Genomic DNA, 22,212 nt, shown 5'->3' with positions numbered 1-22,212 from the left:
CCCCCATCCCACCCCCATGCCAACTATAATCTTGTCAGGATTCATCACCTTACTGCCTTTTATTTTTAAAGTTGAGTTTCTGGATTAGCTTTTTTGAGTGACTTCTGAGCAAATTTATGATCTGAGCTCTTAACATTGTTCTCTGCTCTGGGACTTCAGAAGAAAACCAGAGGCAACAGGACAGGTCTACTTATACTGCTACACACATCAGTAATTTTATTATTGAGACAATTTTAACACAAAGTGTAGATTCAGGCTGTATCTATCAACAGAACACAATGGCTTGATTTACAGACCTATTTAAAGTATTGCTTTAGTCAATATGACCGAACCAGTTTGGTGTGTAGAATCAACCTCAGAGGCTTTCATCATTCTTTCAGAGTAGTTTCCACAAACAGGCAATGAATAGACTGTTCAAATGAGAGTTATTTTTTTAGGCTAGATCCAACAGAGGAGCAGATTTCCAAGAGGTCTATTTAAGGTCTCTTAGATCTTCTTTTCCAGAAAGCCTGAATCAGGGGCTTCACTAAGCATTCTCCTGCCTCTGGCCTTTTATGTTCCTGAGTCTCAAATAATGATCTAATGCTGATCTATTGTGTTCCTAGTTTTGGCACGATCAAGACTCACAGCCGTGGCCTGTGCTATTTCTGCTTTACTCTTGATTCCAATATCGTACTTCCAATCTTGGTGTTACAGTCTTGGCCTGATTCCTGCCTTTCCCTTGCTTGAAATCCTGCCACTGCTTTCACAGCCTACCTGCTAGTAAAGAGTTCAAAAGTTATTATTTCTCTAATCCCTCCAATTTTTTTTCTTTGATTTCATCTTTTCTGTCATTGAGGCCAGCTTAAGACTGGGAGAAAACAGAATTGTTTTGCCTTCTTTTCAAAGCCAATGCAGCTTCTTAAAACCAATGGCAGGATTAAAATCTGACAGAGAATCAGAAACTTGTTCCTCTTCTAAGTACTTAATACTGTGTGGGCTGCCTCATAAGTGGGTTCATAAAAGCAACCCACATAGTGTAAAATAGTTTATGGTGACTTGCTAGAAATCAGAGGTTCATATTCTAGGATAAATGAAGAAAGGGAAAGCTCATTTTGTCCATAACCTGGCCTTTTCCTCAGTAGGTTGGAGAGAGGATTGCCATATGTATACATGATAGAATTTATCACTATGGACAAGCAGATGAGGGAAAGAAGCTGAGATGGAGCAGATGGATACAGGAGCTGGCCCTACAGGGACAGCTGGGTGTCCTCCATACAGGGCACAACACCATGATATGCACAGGGCGGATTTAGGCAGGCACTGATTTCCAAGTCTGGTTCAAATAGAGCCAATTCCCTGAGCAAAGAAAGACCCTAGTTCTTATTGTTGATGAGGAAAACATTACCTGCTACCCAGAGTTCTAGTTACTTAAATCCATAGTGCCCAAAGGACAGTATATAATCTACTGTCTATGATAAAGCTTTTAACAGGCCATGTGATGAGGAAGATAATGTAGTGATTTTTTTCCTAAAGCTAACTTTATTCACTTTAAAGAACCACCTTTTATTCTGAGAGTTGTTCCCTCCTACTTAATTTTTTTGGTATTAATGTGTGCTTTTAAAAAATAAAACAGCAGTGTTAGTGTATGGTCATTATTTGTTTTATATCTTTGCTTAGTAAATTAAAGATGAACAGCTTTATATTGGTCCCCAAAATATTTTTTGAAAATATTACTAGTGCATAAAATCCAAACGTTTTGGGAGTTCTGATTTAAGCCACATGCTTTCCAGATATACACCAATTGACAAGGAACCAGGAGATGTAGTCATGGAGAGACCATATTCTTTGCATGGTAGCAAGTGGGGTGTGGAACAAATGTCCTAAATGTTTTCTATGGGTTTTCTATCAAAGCTATTTTAGAGTACCATTTAAAACTATTTCTGTTTGTTGTTGATAGTAGATCAGGAAGACTCAAATCAAGGATTTTAGAAGTATTGATAAAGCACAAATACAATTACATAGTTATGGATAAAATATATATAATGTTATCTTAAGTGTGTGACCATTTGAACATACTAATTTATTTTCACTGTCAGGTTGGTGTCACCAAGAAATGTTATTGTTTGGCCAGAATAAATAAAATTCTACTCTCTTTGGGAAATGCTCTTCTTAGAGTTGTTTCTCATCATACCCATGTCAGGGATGCAAATATTGGATATTGGATACTGTGTTGGGAAGGAGTCTAAGGCTAAGTTTGTGCTCAGAGAGAAAGAATATTATGAATGGTCACTGATACCTGCCAAGGGCTCCAGAAGCGATATGCTGGTGTTTGTTTACCAACTTGGGTTGATATCTTCATTGGATATACTGCTCCTAATTGTAGCTTTCAGTTAATTTACACAGAAAAATTCTTTCTTTTTACCATGGTACTTCCTGTGAACTGAATATAAAAGTGGGTTTTCACAAAATGGATCGTGTTTTTGTGTGGAAGCGATGCTTTAATTGTGCTTTAAATGCTCAACATGAAATATACTGGAAGTAGCAAAGAATGTTCCACAAGAGAAAAAAAGGCCTTGAAATAACAGAATTGATTCTTCCTTAGAATTTAAGGATGAAGAGACCATCCATGTCCTTGCTACCTACATATGGTTGATGGACCAGCAGCAGCAGCAGCACCATCAGGCTTTTAGACATGCAGAATTTGTGGGCCCTGCTTCTGCATTCTGACGAGATCCCCAGGTGATTCTTGCTCTGTCAAGGGAACCTGAACCTGAAGGACTAGCAGACAGAACAAAATCTCTCATGACCACAGGATGGAGGCATTCTTAGCACAAGTTTAAAAGAGGAGCCCAGTGCAGTGGGGACGTAGAACCAAGCCAAGTCATTAGGAGGGTTGAAAGGAACAGCTGTGTCATAGGAAATGCTTCGGGGCTGAGCTTGGGAAGTGAGTGCAGACTCACTGGGCTCTTTCCTGGAAAGGGATGATGTGGCTCTTCTAAAATCCCATCCAGAGCCTTGGCTGGAGTCGGGACTCAGAGATTAATCAGCGGGGAGAGGTATAATAAACAAAGAGGAGAGAACTAGTCATGGCTTTGCCATTCTACTTCCCTCAGGCTGCTCATTACAATCATCTGGGGGAACTTAGAAACCCTCCAATGCCTGGCACCACCCCAAGAGACACTGATTTAATTGGTCTAAGGTCTGTCCCAAGTGTCATTATTTTTAAAATGTCCCCAGTTGATTGTTCTGTGCAAACAGCATTGCAAAGTCTTGATATTTTATTTCTTTAAAGACCTTTAAAAGAAAACCCTGCAGGGGAAAAATAATAATAAGTATTTTTACTTCATAAAAAGCAGTTCTCCTATAGCATAAATATATGTGACATAAATTAATATAAAAATAATTGTAAACATTTAATTAGAAATATCTTTTTATTGTGTTAGAACCTAGAAGGATGGGGCAGGAGGAGCATGAATTTGAAGAGCCATTTATTTTTTAAAAACTACAAATAAAGCCTTTGCACGTCAGGTTTCCTGCTGCAGATACTCAGAAGTTAAATTGGGATTAAGAATCAGGAGGCCTGAATCTGCTCTGTGACCTCCTTCTAGTGATTAACCCTGTTGAGACTGATGAACACATGGGTGAAGGTGAAGAGTGGGTGTTAATTGGACTGCCTTGAAGTGGAGCCGCTCCACAAAAGGCTAATCTTGAAAATTCAGAGATTCTTTTTATTACCTTAACACCTAGTAGGCAAATTCCTATGAAGGAAAGGAGCAGGAAGCTAACATTTTTTTTTTTTATAAGAAGCTAAATTTTATTGGGAGCCTATTCTGTGCTGGGTTAGGCTTTCTCATTGCATTTTCACAACTCCCTTGTGAATTAGATGTTTTTCAGAGGATAAAATAGGCTCTGAGGGACCAAGTAACTTGAACATAGTAAATGGCAGACCAGGATTTGAATCCAGGTATGTCTGTCTCTAGGGCCTGTGATCTTTGTATAGCATTAATGCTGTGTTCCCCAGGGGGCAGAAGGGCCTGTTAGATCATGTATTTTGATATCCATAAAGCTATTTCCCAAACATGATGGATGTCTGACAAGTATTTCTTTTTGAGAATCCATAGTCAAGTTACACCTGACACACACATTAGGTAGGTGTGTCCAGCTGTGTTTTATATCATGGCAGTGAGCTGTGATCTGCTCCTCTCACTTTCCATCATCTCTCATCATTCTCTTTCTGATAAATCTTCATCTATTCTGATTCTATGATATGCTCCTTCTCTCCCTGTGGAGATGAGAGGCAAACGTCAGTCTAACTCTTAGACTCTCTATACATCCTATAACCTACTAATTCTGGCCTGACAGTCTTTGCCACTTTAGGTGGAGAATCAGATTGGACCAAGCCTGGAGACACCAAGGGAATTCAATGAGCTGCATGGTGTCTGAACCTTGATTTGAATTAGATACAGGTGGAACTGGGATAGACTCATAACTTCAAACAGTCTAATTCAGAGATTTATTCAGTCTTAACACTCAGTAGTTAACATTATGGGTTTCTAAGACTCTTCATATTTCTGAATTATGGCTGGAACTGAATAAAAACTGTTGTCAAAGGTTAATTCTGGTGTTGCTTCTTCTGTATAATTTGATGTGTTCAAGACTGCTTGAAAATGTCACATTGCATTTGAAAATATGTGGGTTATTTTAAAATATCTTTTGATATTGGTTTCTAACACAATTCCACAATGATAAGAGAACAGACCCTGTATGATTTTAATACCTTTAGACCATGAAATTTTTGCATCTTGTTTTATGTCCTTGGATATGTTCCAGTGTCTCCTAGTTTACAGACTATGGGAACTTGAATAGAATTTGTTTCCTGTGTGAGAATTGTATAAATCTTAATTATGTTGAATTGGTTCACAGTGATTTTCAGGTCTACTATATCCTTCTACTTCTCTGAATATTTATTTATTTATTCTATTTTTTAGATAGAATAATATTTATTCTATTAATTTTTGAGTTTGATATTGAAACTCCAACTAAAAATCTTTATCTACTTAAAATTAATTTTAATATATAGCAGAACTATATGTAATTTTGTTTTGTATTTTCCAAGTCTCCTGTAAATGTTAACATATTCATAATTTAAAAATATAAATGAAAAAATAGACTGCTTAAATCACTAAGATGACTTCATAGGAAAAATTTTCTGAGAATAACCACAAAATGGACACTATTAAATAACTAAAATTAAAGCTGTAGTTTTTGTTAGAGTTGAATTAGAGAAAAAGCTAGAAATAAGTAGTTCTATAAAAAAATCAGCGGTTAAAGAATTGATAACAATAAGATGGGTTTGGTGGTAGAAGCAGTTTTGTGGTGGTTTGGGGCAGCTGTGTGGGCACATGACTGTCACAAGTTATGGTTTCAATACTAAGCATGATATGAACATTCATTAATCTGGGTAAGGGTTAGCTAAGCGGAAAATACAATTTTGGAACTAGTCTGAAACTTACCCAGTGCATTACTTTGTGTTCTTCCCACCTACAATTGAGTGTTTGACTGGTTTCCTCTTTACTCAAAATTTAGATGAGAGAGACAACAATGATGAGAATATTTGTTACTCATTAGGTATACAATGATTCTGGATTTTGTGTTAAGCACTTGTATGCACACATTATTTCTGAAGTTAAAGCACATAAGGAGAAAGGACTTTTTTTACTTAAAATTTTTTTCAAGTTTTATTGAGATATAATTGACATACAGTACTGTAAAAGTTTAAGGTATACAGAAAAATGATTTAATTTACACACATCACAAAATGATTACCGTAATAAATTTAATGAACATCTACATCTTACATAGTTGCAAAATTAAAGAAATAGTAAAAAATTTTTTCTTATGATGAGAACTCAGGATAAACTTTCACATATAACATACTGCAGTGGTAATTACATTTATCATATTGTACATTACATCCTGAGTATTTGCCTATTTTATAACTGAAAGTTTGTATCATTTGATAGGGAAGACTTACTGTAGATACAAAGAGCCAGCTGACCTTTTGTTCTCAATATCCTGAAGGAGTTATGGCATTTTTAGGGGCACCAGTATCATTACTATTGAGCTTCCCTGGAATTGTGCTTGAGTGGGACAGATGCTAGTGTTAAGTCAGGTAAACATGAGTCATATTCTGTTCAGGAGTCTGTATTCCCTGAAGAAATTGAGCACCAGTAGTCGTCTTGGGAGGGTCTGATCTAGTTCCTTTCTTTCCCATTATGGTTAAAAGGACAGGTGGGGGAAAAATGCTAAGAAAGGGAACATTTCTGTATTCACAGGTTGTCTGCTATATTGAAGTCTTTCCTGGGCAGGCATTTTGATGGGGTGAAAACCATGCAATCAAGGAGCTTTAAAAATAAACAAACATAAGGAGGATTTCATCTCCCAGTGGAGAATGTGAAAGTGAAAGTGTTAATCACTGAGTCATGTCCGATTCTTTGCGACCCCATGGACAGTAGCTGCCAGACTCCTCTGTCCATGGAATTCTCCATGAAAGAATACTGGAGTGGGTAACCCATCCCTTCTCCAGGAGATCTTCCTGAGTCAGAGATCGAACCCAGGTCTCCTGTATTGCAGGCAGATTCTTTACCGTCTGAACTACTAGGGAAGCCCTGAGGAGAATGTACAGTCCCTTAAACAAAGGAAAAGATCTTGTGAGCAGGGTTTTGACTCCATGTTGGCCCCCACTTAATCTCTTGACTAAGCTCTTGTATGCTGCACCTCCTGAACAGGGATGTCATGGCATCCCTGACACAAGATTTAATTTTATTTACGTTAGTTTACTGCTTACGAGAAAAGGGGGTGGTTGAAGAGAGGTATTTCATCTTCAGAGTCTCAATATCATGTTTTCAACTTGTAAGTAGAGGGAAAAAATTCTTTCCTCCTAAACTGAAACTCTAAGAAGAACCAAAAATCTCTAAAAAAAAAAAAACCCAAGTATGTCTAATTTTCGTAGGCCAATCAGGTGACTTTTACACTGCAGAGCAAAATTTATTGTGAATTCTATTGTGGGTTTCCAGAGAAGGGAAATGTAGGTACTTTTTGGAGGCTAGATCATGGTGCTATCCCTTGAGAGACAGTGGACAGATGCAGGAACTTGAAGCCACTGGGGGAGGGAGGAGAAAAGGGAGAGTATTTAGTTTCTAGTTCGAGAAGTGAGTTAAAAGTCTTAAAGGATAAGTGTTTGGATGTTAGGGCGAAGATGATGGAAATGAAAAGACCTTAATACATTAATGTAAAATCTAGGCCCCATCAGAAATCAAAATATACAGAACTAGTTACTTTCACTTATTCTCATTTCATAATACTTATAAAATAACACTGTTATTCTACTTTATAGAATTATCAGAGGCTGCAATTTGGATTCCCATACTCTATCACAATCTATTTCTTTAGCTTAAATTGTAGAAAAAATACATTAAATATATTTTTGAAAAAAGACAAAGTGGCATATTCATCCATAACTCTGACCTTTTCTCTCTTAGTTTTTCCTAAACTCATATATATATTTAGTTGTAGAAGTTATGTGCATGCAATTTTGTACTGTACATTTTTGTATATCTTTCATAGATATTTTTATATTGCTTAATCAGTTTTCATAAGGATCATTTGCAACAACTGCAAAATATTCCATTGAGTGGACATATAATACTTTATGTAACCCTTTTCCAATTGTTGTTAATCAGGCTATTTACATATATATAATTAAGATATAATTGGTCTTTAGAAGTCATTCTATTTAATTAAAAAACAATTATTTTCTCTTTCTTGGCCTATGCATCTATCTTGCAGTCTATAATTTAGAAAATGAATACAATTACTGAAATTCTATTGGTGGTTATTTTAAAGGTTTGTTCCTCAGACTTTAGTGACTTCCAGAATCACCTGGGGCCTTTTAAAAAGCACATTTCAGGCTCTATCCTTAAATGTATCGATTAACTAGGTCTAGAGTGTGGCTCTAGGTTTTCTTGTGTAGGGGATATAGAGTATACGTGATAAAGAATCATTGTCTTCAGGAAAAGACATAGGGGTGTAGAGAAGATGTTGTAAGGAGAACCCGAGGTTCCTGAGCTATGCAGCAATGTTACAGACAACAAATCTGTTGGCTTTCTTAAGAAATCTAAACAGTGATTTCAATAAAAACAGAACATTTAAGGACATCTAGTCAGCTTTACTAGAGAAGGCAATGGCAACCCACTCCAGTACTCTTGCCTGGAAAATCCCATTGGCAGAGGAGCCTGGTGGGCTGCAGTCCATGGGGTCCCGAAGAGTTGGACACGACTGAGTGACTTCACTTTCACTTTTCACTTTCAGGCATTGGAGAAGGAAATGGCAGCCACTCTAGTGTTCTTGCCTGGAGAATCCCAGGGATGGTGGAGCCTGGTGGGCTGCCGTCTATGGGGTCGCACAGAGTCGGACATGACTGAAGCAACTTAGCAGCAGCAGCAGGAATCAGCTTTATGGGCTTCCCCCGTGGTGCTAGTGGTAAAGAACCCACCTGCCAATGCAGGAGACCTAAGAGACTCAGGTTGGGAAGATCCCCTGGAGGAGGGCATGGCAACCCAGTCCAGTATTCATGCCTGGAGAATCCCATGGACAGAAGAACCTGGTGGGCTACAGTCCCTAGGTTTGCAAACAGTCTAACATGAATGAAACGACTTAGCAGGCACACAGGCAGTTAGCTTTATGGCTTCCCAGGTGGCTTAGTAGTAAAGAATCCGCCCACCACTGCAGGAGATGCAAAAGAGGCAGGTTTGATCTCTGGGTCAGGAAGATCCCCTTGGAGGAGGAAATGGTAACCCATTCCAGTATTCTTGCCTGGAAAGTCCCATGGACAGTGGAATCTGGCAAGCTATAGTCCATGGGGTTGCAAAGAATCAGACATGACTGAGCAACTAAACAAGTCAGCTTTATAGTTTGATGAAATTAATGGCTTAAATTCACATTCAGCATGAACAAATTAATATTTTCACATTATCAGAGTGAAATATCTGTATGCTTATCATACTTCCCTCAAGGGCATCAGAGAATAATAGTGTGATTAGAACCCAGAATGTTTTCATATGATGCGCTTCTATTTCAGAGTGTCCATCATGAAACTCAGAGCATCTGTCAGACTGTTCTTTTTCCTTTATTTCTCAAAATAAGCAGTGAGTGAGCAGATATCATTCCTATTTCATAATCACAGGAAGAGAAGCTCTGGAAAATGAAGTTTTCTGTTTCGGAAACCAGCTAATTGGTTTCTTTTACTGAATTATTTGAGAGTTGAGGTCATGTTAGTTTTTAGCCTTTATAAATGCTACAGCAGGCTCAGCACTGTTTTCTGTGTGTCCATCACATTTCTGCAGAGACACGGACTGCCCTTTGCTCCAAAATGTCTTTTCAAGAAGGTTTGTATAGCAAACAGCCTTTGAAGACAGAGTGTTTCCTACCAGAACAAAGGGCAGACATGCTTGCTGTCCAGTATAAAAGATCTAAGTTGCCTAAATTCAAAGATCTTTTTCTGAAATGCAACCCACACATGCGCGGCATCCATCTGGGTTCATCTGCATTGCCTCCCGGGGATTTGAAAACAAGGAAGAACTGACCTACGCTACCCATGCTGCTTGCTGTGCTTGTGAGTAATAAGTCTTTCATCTTTGACCCAAGAGTTATGTCTTATGTCATCAGCCAACATTCATGAAACTATGGCAGGCTAACTATTGTTATCTAATCAGTAAGTAAAATCTCACAGCCTTCACAATTCTTGACAACCACAAAATGGTGTTCAAGTAACTTAAAGTAACTTAAAGACCATAGAACAGAATCAAAGCCCAGATAATAGAGTCTGGGTCTTCTGATCACAGAATCGTGGTCCTTGGAGAAGTCGGCACTGCCCTACAAAGTATAACCAAAGAAGAAATAACAGCAGCTACACAACCCCTGGGAGAAAAAGACACCTAAGTAGAATGCACTGCTAACAAATGTGCTTAATCTATTTTGTTTGCATTTGAAACTGTCCAATTTAGAATCATACATATGTGTGACTAAGAAATGTTGTATGACTTTATTTCCTGTGAGTTACTAAGCAAGTTAAAAAACAAATCCAACCTTTGTCATTACTCCTTTTGCTTCCTTCCAGAGGTTTAAATTTTGCCCAGAAAATAGAGTCAGAGACCACATGTCACCACTGATATGCACTTTGTCTAAGCCTGTGAGTGTCTCCTTGAAGCAGCCAACCCTGCTGTTGCCATGACACCTGGCCCTGGACATCTTCTCTGCTGAAGCTCCACGTAGGGTAAGCGGTACAGGTTGTAAGCTCCTCTCTTCCCAGATAAGAGAGGAAGGGACCCCCTCTCTCTGTCAGATAACTTCTTTCTCATCATCCTTATGACATAATACCATGATACCTTCAAGGAGCTCTTAAGTGTTGACAAACAAAGTCAAAAAGGAAACCCTGAGCTCCTGCAACAAAGGAACCTAAAGGGTGTGGCTCTTTTTCTGGAAGTGGGCTGAAGACGGAAGTGTAATTTGAGAATAAAGCATAATTTAGTACATCAGTAAATTGTCCTGCCATACTGTGTTTTATATTTTTTCTTTCTTTGCATTCTCCTTGGATCCTTTCTTTTAATAAATGTGGATGACCGGTTTGAAAGTGTTACATGGACAGTGTTAAGCATACAGTTCCCGAACAGTAGCCTGGGGGTGGGAGCAGGGTTTAAGGAAAGAGGCAGCGCAGAGAATGAGCAAAATGAATAGGAAACGTGTGGGTTGGCGCCTGTGGTTCTAGTCCTCTTTGTTCTCTTCAACTAGTAACCTTTCATCCCTCCATCAGGCTCTCAAGGTAAAACCAACCAGCGAATTGCCTGTTTAACCAACCCTTCTACACTCGAAGACTATGTAAATGACAATAAAACACTGGCGGTCTGTGCAGATTCTCTTGCATACTAGATGCAGCAAGGAAAATATGGTCTGTCTTGACTCTCACTGCTGTCAAGTGTTTAAATTGTCCTTCCAGCATATATTTAAAACACATTGTCATTGCAATGTTACCAAACAGTGAACAAGTCAATGTATCTGAGACCACACAGTGATTGACACTCTCTAAATCAAACAGAGCGACATGGAACCTCAGCCTGTGACTGCTGTTTCCAGCTCGGAGGACGGCTGACGCCGTTTCTGACAGTGTGGAGAGATGTGTCGTGTCGGTTCACAACCACAAGCTGTAGAGTCAGAAGGTAGCTTCCGCTCCTTGGTCTCTTGGCACATGTTGCTTCCTTGGGTGGGAAAGAAACGAGGCAAAGGGCAGTGATGTTATGAACATATTTTTTAAGCAGTTGTTCTTTTCAATGTGAATGTTGGGGAGGTTTCTTACTTTATTGATTTGGGTCTTTAACTTTATTTGGTTTGGAGAAGATGAGCATATATGGGTTATATGCTCACATAGGATTACTTGCAGGATCACGGAGCAAGCCTTCTGGATAGCATCGTCGTATGTGAGTGAGCAAGGTCCTTGTTCTCAGTTTAAATCATTTGTTAAGTTTCTTACAAATCATCACAAGGACTCCACCGAACTGCAACTTTAGAAACTGGAACTTGCACTTTAGATAAAAGGTCAGGCTAACCTTCTCAATTAGAGTGAAGTTCTGTCTAAGCAGCTGCTCGCACTACCACTTCAGCTGAATTAGGGTGAAACAATTTTTCACCCCTAGATTATGTGCAATTGTGGGAGGCAGAAAACGAACTTTTCATCCTTATATTCTAAACATGTGTCTCAGTGCCTGGCACAAAATACGTTTGTCAAATGAGTAAAGGAATGCATGCCAACAATTAAATAGCAGTGCAAATAAAAAAAGAGCCTTTCAGGTTTCCTGGATCTTGTTTTCAGAGGTTACTCTTCCTAGGCTGTTTTTTTTTTTTTTTCCAGCTCTAATGACTACATCTCATTTTATTACATCTTTCATTTTTTTTCTAATTAAGCTTAGCATGGTTCACAAACCCTGAGAAAATAGCAAGCTTATCCACTAAAGAGTGTTTTTCGACCCTCATTCCCTTAATAAGCATTCCTGGCAATGTTTTTGACTTCCCCAAAGAGTGGTTACATAGATTTTATATTATTTAGATGGAGAAAGAAGAGAACAACATGATCAATGAAATTAAGGCTTTTGCATAATTAGGAAAAAACACCCTTTGCTTGGCACAGCTTCAATCTTCTTTTTCACCAGCTGCTAAGTCATTTTCATATCCCTAGCTGCTTCCTCCAAGCGCAAACACACCTGTTCTCCGAGCTCAGTACCCATTTTATGCTGGCTCCTTGTGAGCAGGAGATGTGAGTGTTTTGACTTGCATCAGAGAGCTGAATTATCATCTCTTTATTATGGGATGACAGTAGTTGTCATTGGCAGAGGAAGGCAGCTGTGCAGTGGTCAACGTCAGAGTTTTCCTCCTGAGACTCTGAGTAGGACCATTCACTTAGTAGCTTTTAGGTAAAGCTACAAGCTTGAATTTCTCTCTCTTTTGGGTCAACTTGTTGCTGTCAATCTGTGAAGGCACCTCTGGCCCCGGTTGGACTTTATGTGTTGCCCAGGGCCAAGTATCTGGTGGTCAGTCCAGAGACAAACAATCTTGTGCTTCCATGTCTGCTGCAGATGAAGTCACCAGCAGATTGGGTGACTGGCAGCCTAAGGGTCTCCTCTGACTCTGGCCCACGACGAAGGAACTTAAACTGATGCGTAAAGCCTGCACAGCTTCTGTGTTAATGGGAGCAAAGCAAAAGCAAGCATCAAGGATAAGATTAAGGGAGATCAAAGGCGGAGCAGTGTGCTGGCAGTGGTATTTGGCAAAAGTAGGGGCTCCTTCCACCACTGCTATTACCGTCATACCCCCACCAGGTACAGATGAATTACACGGAAGTCAGAAGTTTCGGTTCTCAACAGCCTTAGCGCTTTTACTCTCAGAATGTTCAAGAGTGACTGGCTCATTTTTATTGGAAATTGCTTATAGGCCCCCAGCACCCATCTGATTCATAACAGTTTCCAAAATAATGGTGTCATTCTGAGGATTTCTCTCCATTGTTCCACTCTGTATTCTTCCCATCTGGTTAGCACACCACTCATCTTAATTAGTAAAATGCCATCCTGTCTGGTTCTTTGCCAGCAAGTCATTCAGTTCCCAAATCACTTCTTCACCTCTATCTGATAGTTGAGTGTTTTGCAGCAGGAAAACTGTAACATACCACATTCTTCTCTGAACAGGAAAAAGTGAAATCCACTACAGCAGTGCTAATTAAGCAGAGTTTAACATTAGGTTTAATTTAAAGTGGCCCTCCTGAGACTTCCTAGCATACACTCAGGGTGTCATAAACTATGAAGCCACACTGCCTCTCAATTAGCATCCATTTATTTGGGATCAACACCAAGAGGCAATAAACAGGCACAACCTGTTCCTTTTTCCTTTATCCTGCCCGGCAGCAGACTGCTCATTGGAGACTTGCTTCAGCAGCTTTAACAGCATCCTTTAGGTGTCTGAGTTAAATCAAACTGGGACTAAATAATGTGTCTTTCTTGGGGCTTCCCAGGTGGCTCAGTGGTAAAGAATCTGCCTGCCAAGCAGGAGATGCGGGTTCCATCCTTGGGTCAGGAAAGACCCCTGGGGAAGGAAATGGCAACCCATTCCTGGGAAATCCCATGGACAGAGGAGCCTGGCAGAGTACAGTCAATGGGTTTGAAAAGAGTTGGACATGACTGAAGCAGCTGAGCACGCATGCACACAAAGGGTCTTAGTAGGCATCGCTCTTTCCCTCACCTTAGTTGTGTTTTACAGCTTAAAGTGCACCATGCCGGTCAGTCAACTGTTGAAATAACTTGTATTAAAAGGAAGACTCAGTCACATTCAGGATGGAATTGGTTTGGTCATAGGTGATTTTAGGCAGAGAATAAGCAGGTGATTGGAGACTGCTGGGAGCTTGGGTCTATGAATCAAGCTGTCCTTTACAAACCTCCTGTGTCTCTGCTTTCACACCTCCACCTGCTAGATCACACCTCCAACCCTCTCCTTCTGTTTCCTAGTGGGCAGGACCTTCATTACCAGGTTTTCCTGATCCCCTCCTTCATTGAACTGTAAAGGCTCACTGTATCTCTGGCCAGTAGTTAATGCTATTCTATTAAAGTGTTTACATTTTACCTTCCAGATAAGCATTTTTAGTATAGGTAGGGTTCAAAAATCCTTTTTAAATTTTTATTTTATAAGCCCCAAACACCTGAAAAGGAGATTTTAAAAGAAACGAAAGAAATCCTAGCACATCTATAACATCTTAATCCAGTTGTGTCTGTTGTTTCTGCTGGTAAGACCTCAATGCATTTAAAAATGAAGAGATAGGGACTTCCCTTGTGGTCCAGTGGTTAAGACTTTACGCTTCCCCTGCAGGGGTCATGGGTTTGATCCCTGGTCTGGGAATTAAGATCCTACATGCTACACGGTGTCTCCAAGGGGAAAAAAATGCACTGGACTAATACATTTTTAAACTGCCTGGATAAGGTGATCTTTGTAAATTCAGCCAGAACACAGAAGCCTTCTGTTTTCTTCTTGTTATGTAGATGAGAGTTAGAATTTTCATAAATAATAAATAAGAGAGGTGGGAAGAAGAAAAAACTCCAAGGGAAATATCAATAGTATCAAACATCTTCTTCGTCCCATCTGTTGCATCGTCCATTAGCTGAAAAAGTGCAGAGAGCACTAATAATAGTACTTGTGATTTAAATAGCACCTTTCAAACAAAGAGCTTTGCTATCAGTAATCTCATTTTTTTACAACATTCTTACAGGAGCACATGGGACAGGAATTGTGATCCACGTCTTACAAGTAGAAACACTGTGGTACAAGGGTTAGTGATTTAAGCAAGGTCATGCTCTTGGCTGGGATTCAGCTGGTAAAGAATCCACCCTCAATGAGGAAGACCTGGGTTCAATCCTGGGTTGGGAAGATACCCTGGAGGAGGACATGGCAACTCTCTCCAGTATTTTTGCCTGGAGAATCTCCATGAGCAGAGGAGCCTGGTGGGCTACAGTCCATGGGGTCACAAAGAGTCAGATATGACTGAGCGACTAAGCATGGTGCATGCTGTTTGCTGGGGCAGATAGAGGATGTGGACCATACGCCATGACTATGATACACCTTTGCAGCAGCTACACTGTTTAGGTCTATGCAGACCCAGAAGCAATGTAATGACCTGAACAACATTGTTTATGAGCTGATTGTAAGCAAAGATCAGGTTCTCTGCTTAAGGGAACACTGGTTGCATACATAATAATATACATTCTTTCTAAATGCTTGATGAGCTTCCTTTGCCTAGGTGAAAACACTTAAAGGATTGTCACTTAACAGCCTTTCTCTAGCACAAATTTCTTGTTTAGATGGAAGTATATGTTTATCATGGCCTGAGTTTGGTTCTTTCTGTGTGTGTGCTGTGTGCATGTTTGATATGCTGGTCAAATCGGAGCTAGTGTTAGTAGAACAAATTTATACAAAAAGCAACAGTAAATATGGTCAGAGATAAATACGTAACAAAGTTCTGTCAGTCTTAGATGCAATCCAGCAGGTTTTTCCAGGATATGTAGTTGGGTGTCATCTTCCAATGATGGAAAATATTTCAACTGGAGGTCCATATCTCCTTGGCTATGGGCACGACCACAGTGCTTCACAAGAGAAACTATAGGGAGACCAGTAGCTCCTTTAATATTTAAGAAACATTCAGTACTTCAGAAAAGGACAAGTAACACATTTTTTTAAAATGTCATCTGGATTTCTCAGTTTTTCTTATTTTATAGCTCCGGAAACAAGTATTTAACAGATTCAGTTAGTTCATTCAGTCAACTGACAAATATTAATGAAGCCCCTGCTATGTGTCAGACCTTTATGAAGGTGCTGAGGCCTGAGCATAGAATGAGATAATCCAGGTCCCTGTCTGCATGGAACTGATATTTGAGGGGAGAAGTAGATAATAATGGGTCTTCCCAGGTGGCTCAGTGGTAAAGAATATGCCTGCCAAGCAGGAGATACAATTCTATCCCTGGGTTGGGAAGATCCCTTTAAGGAGGAAATGGCAACCCACTCCAGCGTTCTTACCTGGAGAATTCCAGGGACAGAGGAGCTTGGCGGGCTACAGTCCACTGGGTCACAGAGTCAGATGTGATTGAGCATGCATGCATGTAGATAATAGCGAGAAAAGACTGGGGACTACAGCAAACAAACACATAGAAAACAGAAGAAAGAAAGAAAATAGAGATTTTTAATATGTGCTCTGGAGGAAATAGGGTAAGAAGATGTACACTCAGCCAAAGAGAAGGAGAAGGAGAGGAGGAGGGAGAGGGAGGCCCTTTGGATGGGGGTGGTCGTGGAAGATTTTCTAAGAGAGTGACATTGAAGTTGAGGCCCAAAGTCACTGTTAATATGATATCTGTGCTATTTATGTGTTCTTTCTCTCTACTTGATCCTTAATGCTGTAAAAGAAGAACAATATTTTATTGTTGATTCCTTTGCTATAAAACTTGGTATACAACACGTGCCTTGGTTCTCACAGGCCAGTGGTTCTCAGGATCTCTTTACACCCTTAACAACTCTTGAGGACCCCAAAGACCTTTGGTTTATGTGGGTTATATCAATATTTAACGCATTAATAGTTAGAGAAATTTAAGCATTTATTTAAAACTAATATATGATGGACTTATCATTTCTAACATAAGTAACATATATTTATTATACATTCATATATAAATATTATTTTTTAAAATAAAAAAATAAAACAGTGGCTCAGATTGTTCTGCATTTTTGAAAATCTCCATTTTTTTTTGGCCTATTAGAAGACAGCTGGATTCGCATGTCTGCTCTTGCATTCAATCTGTTGTGAAATGCTGTTTTTGTTGAAGTGTATATTTTTAAAAATCCAGTCTTATACATCTTTGTAGTTGGAAAAGGGTGAACGTCGTGTGTCCTCTGAGAACCTACTGTCTTAGAGTAGCTTTTAGTGCAATTTTGAGAAAAGTGAAAAATATTTGTGGGAGCTATATATCTGGTGATCTTAATCATCCTTACATTTATTGCTTTCAAGTGGTTTATATCCCCCATTGTTATGGGCATGTGTTGGGTTAAACTCAGACAGCTATAAAACTCAAATCTGACTTTCAGTAGCTTATTTCTTTTCGAGTGATTTACAAACTGACTTTTACATTTCTGAACATAGAAAATGTAGCAGGTGGTAGAAATTTACACACCAAGACTCATATTTTCACTTTATTTTCTACAACTGATTTCATAGTTCTCTAGAGACCTCATTCCCACTGATGGCAGAGCGCATTGGCTATGCCAATAACACATACCTTCTTCTCTGCAGGTTCAAAACAGTCTCTTTTCTGTAATTACTTAGTTTTTCAGGGTCCCTTCCCAGGGGTGAATTTAAGAGCAGCCTATGCTTCAGGGATTCACTTGCCTGGGACCCTCCCAAGTCCCTGGGAGTCACCCTAGCAATTTTCTATTTCTATTTTGCATTCTTTTTCCTGAACATGAGTCTTTATACTGTAAAAGCTTCAGGCACTATAAAACCTGGATTTGTCTTTCCCTTCCCCTTCTCAAGAGTCTTCCCTTCTTTCTTCTTCTCAAGATGGGTGAGAGAAGATGCCATTATCCTTTTGGCAATGGGTGAGTGATGTTTGCCTTGGCCTGCCCTCTGGATTCTTGCTGAAGGAGCTCTGAAGTGCCCTTGGCCTCGTAACATGGTTTTTTGCTGACTTGGCCCTCCCCTTAGTTCTAGTGAGAGAAAACGTCTGGGGTCTGGCTGCAATCCTGGCTTAGCAGTGGCTCTGTTACAGCTTCCTCCCCCATAATCTTAGTGAACTGCCCAGGAGCATGACAGCCCACACCCTGAACAGTCTTCTGTGATCACCCAGCCATGTGCTGGCCCTGGGGGAGAATATGCTCTCCTAGGCCTGCCTGTCCAGTACCTCCTGTAGTTACTACTCTACTGCTCAGGGTCCATTGACTGTGAGACTTTTTCTGAGAGGCTTATAGCTGGTCCAGGAGAAATGTATCTATTTTTTAGGTATGTATATATACATACAAACCCATATGTAAATATATATATATATATATATGGACTTCCCAGGTGGCGCAGTTGTAAAGAATCTGCATGCCAATGCAAGAGATGCAGGAGATTCGGGTTCAACCCATGGGTTGGAAAGATCTTCTGGAGGAGGAAATAGTACCCAGCTCCAGTGTTCTTCCCTGGAAAATTCCCCGGACAGAGGAGCCTGGCGGACTATAGTCTGTGGGGTTGCAAAGAGTCAGGACTGAGTAACTGAGCAATATATATTTAAGAAATATTAGAATAGGGATACATGCCATTTTGAATAAGTTTCTTGATCCTAAAAATCAATATAAAAATTAATAAAATTTGGAGAGTGAAATAAAACAAAACTATGTGGTTCATACCTATAAGAAATTTGCAGTTTGCTAACAATTTCATAGTTTTCTAGTAAAATGTCCTAAATAGCAAGGAATTGTGTAGAAAGAGGGAGTCATTCTATATCTAATTTCATCCCCATATATTTTAATAAAGTGGGTGCACTGTTTTCACTGTCAGTTTCTCCTTGTCTCAGACTAATGATCCAGGTGCTGAATCATGTAGGGCATTAAGATCTGGATATTTAAGAGACATTCTTCCTCACTTTACCATCACTTAAGTTTGCATGCGGAAACAAACATGGTAGAATGAAATAACACATAATGTACTATATTTTCAAAGTTCTTTATTTACTGAGTCGAGTATCTGCCTTGGACTTTAGCTCTATCTCCCATCATGGTTGACCACCAGCATTACTGTAGCTGAGGTTTACAGAGCCCTGCTGCTCTTTTTTTTCTTTTTAATATTTATTTATTTGGCTGCATTGGGTCTTAGTTGCGGCACACAGGGCTAAGTTGTGTCATAGAGGATCTTTGCTCCATGGCTTGTGAGATTTTAGTTCTCCAACCAGGGATTGACCATGCATCCCTTGCATTGCAAGGCAGATTCTTAACCACTGGACCACCAGGGAAGTTCCTATAGAGCCCTTTCAGCTGTACTTCACATGTTATTTCCTCACATGCTCCTGTGTCTTAAGACTCCTCAGCCAGTATTTACCAGGCAGGGAGATAGGGCTCATCTCTTCTGTGTGACTGTTCAAAGGGCTTCGTACCTGTAAGGTGGCCTCATTCCTCTTTTCCCTGCCCTACATCTGTGCCTTTGACGACTGACTCCTGAGGGGCCTGAGGATTGGTTGTAGATGTTTACACCATCAGTAACATCTTAGAGTTCAATTTGAAAACTGGCACATCCCCTAAGTAGTCAGAAATAGATGTTTTTCACATTTTCTTTCTTTGCTGCATTTTGTCCTGTTCGATCATGTGTTTTCCAGAATCATGGTTAGATAAATGTTGGTTATTGTTTTGTTGTAATCTAGTTCCCAGAAGTTGAGCACGTCCTTAGATATGGGAAATCTGGGATTTGTGCAGGTTCTGATCCTTACTGAGTAAATTTGGATAAGTCATTTGACAGAAGGCTCTGTTTCTTCATCTATCATATGGGTTTCAAGGTTTCTTTAAAGTTTTGAAGAGATTATTTGTGAGCGTGCGCTTTGAAAGGTATAAAGTGCTGTACAGTTTTGACTTGGTATTATAATAATATATTTTTGACATACAGCTGGTAAATTTCTGTTGACAATCATGTGAATGAATTTTTGTTATAATAATCAGTTCTTTCACCTAAATCAACCAAACACCTGGTGAAATCCATTGTAATGTTATTTTGACTGAATTGATAAGTAGGCATGAGAATTAATCTCTCCAACACCTGTAGAGAAAGTCCAAAATAGCCTGGAAATGTAACTTTGCTATTTAATAAAGAAGCTTCCTGTTTATCTCCTTAATGGCACCTGTATTACTCACTTTGGAGCCAGATGTTGTACTTCGTCATTTCATAACGTGTCATTTTTGCACGCCGGATTTCTTTTCATAGTTTCTGAAGCAAAATCTATTTCATCCCATCACCAGGATACTGTTAGTGACAGCTGCAACACCTGAATAGGTAGCTTCAGCTTTCATATGGACATGGAGGTGGAATATGTTCTCAAAACGGAGCCAGTAGGGAATGAAACATGTGGCTGGAAGTGGAAGAAGTAGAGAATAGTTCCTGTAACAAACTCCTGCGAATTTTGACAAGGCTCTCTGATAGACTCACACCACCCCAGGCTAAGAGGCAGGTAACACTTCTCCATCTCTAGTGTGAACATTAAGGCTTGCCTGAGGAAAGAACTTTCTTACATTGTTATCCAAAAATCTGTTGGGAGGCAGTGAGTTCTTCATTACTGGATATAATAAAGAAATGGTTTGTAACCTTCGCAGCTCATCAGATCCACCTGTGTAGATGTTTAGACTATTTCCACCTGCCCACCCCAACCCCACCTCCACCCTTAGATATTTAATTCAGTAGATCAGGGATGGGGTTCAGACATCTATATTTTTAAGAGGCCCTTCTGATTTTTCTGATATGCCAAAATCTAGGCAGAAATGTATTAGATAATCTAACTGTGGTGTTGGAGAAGACTCTTGAGAGTCCCTTGGACAGCAAGGAGACCAACCAGTCCATCCTAAAGGAAATCAGTCCTGAATATTCATTGGAAGGACTGATGCTGAAGCTGAAACTCCAATACTTTGGCCACCTGATGCGAAGAGCTGACTCATTTGAAAAGACCCTGATGCTGGGAAAGATTGAAGGTGGGAGGAGAAGGGGACGACAGAGGATGAGACAGTTGGATGGCATCAGTGGTTCAATGGACACGAGTTGGTGATGGACAAGGAAGCCTTGTGTACTGCAGTCCATGGGGTTGCAAAGTGTCAGACATGACTGAGCGACTGAACTGAATTGAACTGAATTACCTAGTGAATGGTGGTTCTAGGTGACAGACTTTAAGGTTAAGTTCATGTGAAAGCATGAAGATAAATCTTCATTTGAAGGGGTCAAAATCTGAAATGTATACAGTGAGTAACAGATAAGAGAATTGTGTGTGTGTGGGGGGGATCGGAAGGGAGGGGATATATGTAAACTTGACTGATTCGTATTGTTGTACGGCAGAGGCTGGCACAGCATTGTAAAGCAATTATCTTCCAGTTTTTTAAAAAAGTAAACTGTGAAGTGCTTCTGTGAAATATAATATGTAGTGGTTGGGGTTTTGGCAACTGAGGAATGATACTGTATGAAAGGGCTTCCCCGGTGGCTCAGATGGTAAAGAATCTGTCTGCAAGGCAGGAGACCAGGGTTCGGTCCCTAGGTTGGGAAGACCCCCTGGAGAAGGGAATGGCAACCCACTCCAGTATTCTTGCTTGAAGAAGTCCATGGACAGAGGAGCCTGGTGGGCGACAATCCATGCGGTCATGAAGTTGCTCCATGGAAAGGCACCCCAGTTAACAAAACACACCTGTGACAGATTTGGCTCCTGGGTCTCCACTTTTACCTGAATCTAAAGTCTTCTGGGGGTTGAGGGGTTGGGGAGAGCTTCTCATGCCTAGTGTTTTCTTCAGATTCTCCAATGTTTTTCGGGTTTTTTAAGTGAAAGTGAAAGTCGCTCAGTCATGTCCAATTCTTTGCGACCCCATGGACTATATAGTCCATGTGTTATGCCCTATGTCCGAATCCCCGAGCGGGAAGAGAGAGAAGGCTTCCAAGACAATGCAACTCGCAAAAAGGGAAGTTTATTACTGTCTCGAGCCAGGGCTTTCTGCCACAAACATCACAGTGGTGCAGGGTCAGAAAGCGCCGAGCTCAAGCTTGTTACACAAATTTATAAGATATGCAAAAGCGGTTAGTAGCTGGCTTAAGCGGATTGGTTACATGTTTGCAAAGCAATTCTATTGGTACAGACTTTCGCGGGCTTTTCAGCTCTCCCTTTGTTCTTACTGGGCGCATATTGATTGGCTGGCTCCAGGTTACCTGATGGGGGTAGGGAATCTTACCATTTCGGGGGAAGCTAAAACTTAGGTCCAGGCCGCCCGTCATGGTATTAACCCTGGCAGCCTCACACATGGAATTTTCCAGGCCAGAATACTGGAGTGGGTAGCCTTTTCCCTTCTCAGGGGATCTTCCCAACCCAGGGATTTAACCCAGGTCTCCCA

The 22,212-nt window shown here is 40.1% G+C and overlaps 1 long non-coding RNA gene across 1 annotated transcript in view; it reads left to right on the top strand.

Moving 5' to 3' along the window:
• LOC122453651 overlaps positions 1 to 10,390 on the top strand; it is a 40,828-nt gene extending 30,438 nt beyond the window's left edge. The window contains exons 2-3 of the long non-coding RNA XR_006273132.1: positions 9,387 to 9,655; positions 10,160 to 10,390. This is a non-coding gene — a long non-coding RNA (uncharacterized LOC122453651). The remainder of the gene's footprint in view (positions 1 to 9,386; positions 9,656 to 10,159) is intronic.
• The last annotated feature ends 11,822 nt before the right edge of the window (positions 10,391 to 22,212 follow it).

Source organism: Cervus canadensis, chromosome 15 (assembly GCF_019320065.1).
Source record: "Cervus canadensis isolate Bull #8, Minnesota chromosome 15, ASM1932006v1, whole genome shotgun sequence".
NCBI lineage: Eukaryota > Metazoa > Chordata > Mammalia > Artiodactyla > Cervidae > Cervus > Cervus canadensis.
Note: the sequence above shows the minus strand (reverse complement) of the source record. Positions and strands in the feature narration are given on the sequence as shown.